Source organism: Pollicipes pollicipes, unplaced genomic scaffold (assembly GCF_011947565.3).
Source record: "Pollicipes pollicipes isolate AB1234 unplaced genomic scaffold, Ppol_2.1 Scaffold_4219;HRSCAF=4965_pilon_pilon_pilon, whole genome shotgun sequence".
Lineage (NCBI taxonomy): Eukaryota > Metazoa > Arthropoda > Thecostraca > Pollicipedomorpha > Pollicipedidae > Pollicipes > Pollicipes pollicipes.
In genome coordinates, this window is record NW_023596448.1 from 8393289 (window position 1) to 8399734 (window position 6446).

A 6446-nucleotide genomic window follows, 5' to 3' on the forward strand; every position below is an offset into this window, starting at 1 on the left:
GAACGCGGTACTGAGAACGCGTTGCGAGGAACGCGGTGCGAGGAACGAGAAGCGAGGAACGCGGTGCGAGGAACGCGGTGCGAGGAACGAGGAGCCAGCGATGAGGGCGGCGGACGAAAAGAGAGGGATGAGGGGTGATGGTAGGGGCACGAGAGTAAAAAAGAAGAGTTGAGGGTATAGGCACGAAGGGCAAGGAATGAGAAGTGAGGGACAGGAGTGATGGACGGGGGAAAGGGACGATACCGAGAGTTGAAGAAATGAGCTGGGAGCTCGTAGGCTTGCGACGAGGATCGACGGACGACGGTGGATGGACAACGGATTAGGAACAGGGGATGGGGAACAAGGGACGAGGGACGGCCCGCGCCCTTCGCACGGCGCCACGCAGAGCTGCGCGGGCTCGCGTCTCTGGCTCGCGCGGCAGACGCGGACCAATCCGCGCCGCCAGTGATCCAGCCCGCGCCGTGGCCGGGTCACCGCTACTGTCCGATGCCGTCCGCAGCGAGCCGTCCACTGCCGCCCCCGGGCGCCACTGTTTGTTTGGTATGCACGCGCCGCCCTGAGTGGACGCTCGCGCCCGAGCGACGGCTCTCCGCCGGCGCCCGGACAGGCGGAGCGGCACCGCTGCAGCGACGTTGCCCAATCGTCTCGGATGTGGCGCAACGGCGCCATAACAAGCGCCGGCTGCGGTGCATTCGTCACCGCGCTTCCGCAGCGGCTGATGGAGTCGGGTGATTCAGAGGCTGGGGGGCGCGCGTAACGCAGAGGCTGATGGGCTCGGGTGACTCCGCGCCTCTGGCGGCTCGGTGTTGGCAGCAGCGGATCGGGGCGCAGGTCAGCTCGGCTCGGCAGCGGCAGCGTGTGAGTCTGATACAAGGCTGACTGGACGGTGAGCGTCAACTCAGCCGTGCTTACCGGTGAGCGTCAGCTCAGCCGTGTATACCGGTGAGAGTCAGCTCAGCCGTGTATACCGGTGAGCGTCAGCTCAGCCGTGTTTACCGGTGAGCGTCAGCTCAGCCGTGCTTACCGGTGAGCGTCAGTTCAGCCGTGTTTCGTGTTTACCGGTGAGCGCCAGCTCAGCCGTGTTTACCGGTGAGCGTCAGCTCAGCCGTGTTTACTGGTGAGCGTCAGCCGTGTTTCCGCTGAGGCGCCGTTTCACTCCCAACTGCAGCGCCGCTTTAGTGAGCCGGCTGGAACAGATTATGAACTTCTCTCGTCGTTGTTTTTTAATCCGCTGACAGCACAGGGGAACTCCGTCGCACCAGCGGCGGCGTCCGGTGACCTCAGCTAAACAGCGTGTTGCATAAGCGGCCGAACGGGACGTCCTGAGTGAAAGCGCCCCGCTATGGATGGGCGTTAACGCCGTAGCCAGCAGGGGCACGGGTCCTGAGCGCACCTGTGCAGGTGGATTTGACGATGATCCGCCTTGAGGGAGAGGGCGCAGTCATGAGTGAAGTCTCGTGTCGGTCTGCAGGTGCCGTATGTACTTAGCCGCGAGTCTTCGCGTTGCCAGCGCTTGTTCAGACTCCCGCAGTATATTTGGTTTTATGATCACAACAAGCCATGCTCACGTATAAGCACGGATGAAGTCTAGTCCTCTGCCACACGGTTATCTTTATGAGGCTCAGGAGTGCAGTTTCGTATTGAGTTGGAGGAGGAGCTCCAGCCCTCCAATGTTGCCGTACATCCCTTCCACCCTCCCCCCCCCCCCCCTCAGGGACGCAGCCAAGAAGAAGTTAAAGAGAGTTATGCCTGGGTACTCCTTCCCCTGAGCCAAGAGGTTTACACTAGGTGCTGGGCGATTTCGCAAGATTTTGAAGCAATTTTGACACTTTTTACCTCTCCCCTGATGGCGGGACGGTCCTCTGCCATTGTTTCCAGTCCGCGTATCTCAAACGGTCCGTCTGGCGAAATATCACACCGAGGCATTTGCAGAAAAGCTGACAACTTGCTGGCAGCCGCCGCAGCCACTGATGCTTTCTCCCTCGTCGTTCGAAATCGTCAGCGCGACATCAAGCGACATCAAGCGGAACCACGAGCGCAATCGCAGTCGTGACAAAGCGTGATCAGAGGGTATTGGTGCTGTCTGACCTCGGGAAATACTGGGGAGTTCCAGAATCCTGAGCGCTCGATCAAGGTCATCAGGGCCACGTGCTTAGTCAAAACGTCGAATTCGGAAATCCAGAAGTAACATATAGAGTAACGACACGAATTCCCTGAGGGTCCCAGCTGGGAAATCGCGTGCAGGCCAGTTATCGGCGCTCGTAGTTTCGGTACGTTCCCGGGTGGGCGGTCGGAACGGCACAACAGATCGGTGTCCAGCCCACCAGCGTCGCAGGCCCGGACATTGACCACCACGTGTGGTCGAGGAAGGGTGCGTGCCGGCCGGCCCGCTAGAAGGATGAGGGGAACGAGCATTAATGCGCCGCCAGCACAGCTCGGCGCCAGGCGGCTCCGCACGATCTGAGAACAAAATCTGATCTGAGATCTGAGAGCATGTGTTTACGAAAATTGGTCACCAGGCCACGAGCCGACTACTCACTAGGGGACAAGAGTTCACCGTCCCCTGGCGAATTTTTGTTAGGGTCAGAAACGAGAGATGATATTGATGCACCATCTTCAGTACATTTCCGTACATCGCCTCTGCATATATTCTCAAAAGATACATTTTGTGTTGACTATAGGTCAGACGCGAATTCGGCTTCACCCCCGGGCTTGTGCATGAACTATGAATGTTGCCAAACATCTTTGGAATTACACATTTGTTTTTCGAGGTATTTTGCATTTCTGGGTGTTTCTGCACCGCACGGGTTTGTTCACCTGCCAGTCTGACTGATAAGATTGTTGCTGATGTGTTCGTGTGTTGCGGCGCCAGTGTTTGCCTCCATTGACGATGTATTTCGTTCCGCTGATATCCCCCGTTGTTGGTGAAGCCACATTTCAGAGGTAGGGGGGGGGGGGCAAATCTAGATTGGAGGGGTCAAACTGGAAAAAACCGTGGTAGGGGGGGGGGGTAACGTTGAAGGTAACTTGACCTGGAGAAGTGACATTATACGTGGGAAAACATGAAAAACTCTGGGTCCGGCGGAGCAAAATTGATGGGGAGCAGAGCCCCTTTTTGGGAATACTGGGAGGCGTGTCCTCCTCAGCTCTCCCCTCTCATGGTTTCGCAACACATGAGTGTCACCAGCTATAGGCGACACTCATGTCACGTGTAGCTGGGTATCGCACTGTCGTTGACACTTTGATCATAAACAACGGAACCTCGTTTTCGCTGTTAGGGCTACCACTGAAGCTGCATGACGTTGCCTTGCAACAGATGTGCCTTGTGTCTCCGGTGACCCGCCGTCCCTCAGCGATACCTGGATCGCCATAGACTTCAGGCGATATAGGCATAGGTCACCGCCATTTGTGGAGGGTTCAGAGTATTACCCAGCCGGCTGGATGAGGGATGAGACTGTTATCAAGACGTCTTATGGGGAGGGCTGTCAGTAAGCAGATTCCGCTGTTCATGCGGTTACATAACGCCGAATTGGCTCGACATGGACACAAGGGTGTAGTTTTCTATTTAGCTAGGGGCTTTAGCCTGTCCCCCCAACTGGGGTTCCGGCCCCCTCAACTTTGGGGACAGTTGGCCAAATCTGATATGAAACCTGTTTGTCGGTATGTTTTGGGAGTAGGTAGAGTTTTTCACTGTTCAACCCTTGGTCATCTTGTGAAATTACGCCCATGCATGGATACAACGGATTGAGAGTCCAAAGTTCAGAGCTCTCTTACGTGTTTCCCTGGAATTGGTAGCTGTCAACATTTAGTCACGTACATATCAACACATGCCATGAATTTGATAACGAAGGGGCACGTGCGCCCGATGAGTGCTATATGCCCACACCCCCTGTTTATTTCTCAAAGTGCCTGGCTGGGGCGCATTCCTAACTGAATAGGAAACTAAACCCTCGCCTTAGGGTGAATGCAGAACGCCGTCTTAGGAAACCAGCACCGACTTGGGAGCAAAAAGGTCAAATGGTGTCCTGATTTTTCGTAACTCAACGGAGTTTGCATCCTTTTATAGAGGAGTTCAAAAACATTTGCCTTTCGTTAAAGTTCATCCGCTTTGTTCAAGTCTAGACTCGAGATACATCACTTCCTGAAAGACTGAGGATTATCAGGAGCGTGGCCCGGTATCCCCCTTTCCCCCGGATCCGCCTTTGATTTCATCTCGCAGAAATCGCCGGTGGTAAAACACCACGTGCAACACGAGAACCTCGATCTGAGTCAAACGGCCGGAATTGCAGCCCTTGTCGAGACTTACCTTAGATACATTATGTTCACAAATCTCTCCAGAATGCTGACCGTCTTCTTGCCGTCAAAGTCCGGTTGGACCATTTGAGAAACGCCCCTCAGTTCACCGCCATACGTCCGTCGACGTCCGTGGCGTGTCGCCCTGGCGGCGGCAGAAGTGGTGCGTGACGCGCCGACACGCGCCGCCTGTCGTCGCGTCGCTCTCGACGTTTGGCGCGCCCACCGTTGTGCCGCGGCACGCCGCTATCGGCGCCGACGCGCTCCAGAAATACCGGCCCGCGCTAGCAAATAAAAATAAGGGCTCGCCACGTGGCGGCGGCGGCGCGGTGGAGACGGTCGTGGCGCGCGCGAAATAATTAGCGCGGTCGGCGAGCGGCGCGCGGCGCGCGGAATGTGAATAATTTAACAGCCGTCAGGTGTTGTCGACTGGGAAGGCTGATTCAGCGCGTGGGGAGAAGGGAGGGGGGCGTCTGTTTATTTTCCCAGCCGTCAGTCGGCAGGGGCTTTCATCGCGCCAACAAATTGTGCCAAACGATAACAACAGGCTGGACGGCGCGACGTCTGTAAACCAGATGCCGGCGCGGCCATAGGTAAATATTATGCAAGGCGTGGTGCATTCCCGACCAACGAGTTAAACCAGCTGGGATGTCGCCCTCCTCCCCCTCCCCGTGATCTGATGGCCGCGCAGGGGCGAAGGGGGGAGGGGGGGGGTTCGCAATCTCTCTGGACTGCCAGCGTCGCTGATACCCGTGTGGACACCCGATCCCCAGGCCTGGGGACGGCGAACCTCGCCGCTGCCGCCGCCGCTCGCGCCGGCCGTCTTTGTTTGCTCGTCCGCCGCATGATGTGACGATGTGCTGACCGCGGGGCGCCCGCCTCCGCTGCCGGGGGCGGTGCGGCTCCGAGGGCGGGGTGACCGATGGGAGGGCGCCGCTCGGAGGATCTGCTGGCGGGGGCGAAATGCCCTCCAATTTGAGGGGGGATGGTGCACGCAGATGGGGTTTCCGATCTTTTTTCAACATGCGGGACCACCAGGGAGCGAATTAATATTATGGGTCATACCATAAAGCTACTGGCGTTTTGCTCATATCTTCCTGGGGCGACGAGGGGCCGATGGTGGCCACTCTGACGTGAATGCCCTGCGGGCTAGTATCCTGCCGTGACACGAGCCAGCGGCAGACCGAGTCCCGTGCGGGGGCCCGATGGATCAGGAGCCAGCTAGCGGTTGTCCCGCGTCCGGCAGTGGTCCTCGGGGAGCGCGGCGCGGACCAGCGGCGGACCGGACCGGACCGGCGGCGGACCGCGACCACCGGCAGCTGACGTCGATCGCGTTACTTCCGACGGCCGTCGCTTCCGACGGCTGTCGCTTCCGCTCGCGGCGGACTTCCGGCGCCTCGCCGACGCCGCTATTACGTCCACTTCCGCTCCTCTGTTCCGTCTCTCTCCGCCCCGCCCGACCGCCGGCGCCGCGCCGTTTTTACCTCCGCCCAGCGACACTGCGCCGAGACTGTCGACGCCGCAAAAACTGCGCCGCTGAAGTGGCGGTGCTGCTCTCGGCGGTTGAGTGGCTTTTTGCCGGCGTTTGGAGCGGGGTGGCGGCGGTTTTTTTGCGGCGCAGGGTCGCCTGGAGCGTGTTAACGTCGACTGGGGCCGCTTGGCAGTCCATACGTCAATGGCGGCGTCACGGCCGGCAGCCATCGCCACCAAATACGCTGTTTGTTTTGCTTGGTCGCTCCAGATGGCGGGCTATATTAACGGCGTAACGACGGTAAACAAATGCGCCTCTTCTCGGCCTCTCACCGCTGGTGGGGTTTGCGGCCAAGACAACACGCGCGCGCGCGAACTGGAGCACACACTGACACCGACGGGCGCGTCAATGTACGCCGAGGGAGGGAGGGAGGGACGGAGAAAGAGGGGGATAGAAAGGGAGAGGTAGGAGGAGAAAGTGAGGGGGGAGGCGAAAAAGAAGGGGAGAGAAGAGAGAAAAGGAAACACAGAGAGCCAGGGAGGGAGAAAAAGAGGGAGAGGGGGAGGTAGGGAGGGAGGGAGGAGGAAGGAAGGAAGGAAGGAAGGAAGGAAGGAAGGAAGGGAGAGAGAGAGAGAGAAAGAGGGAGGGAGAGAGGCCTGGGTGGAGTCGTTGAGCAGACAGA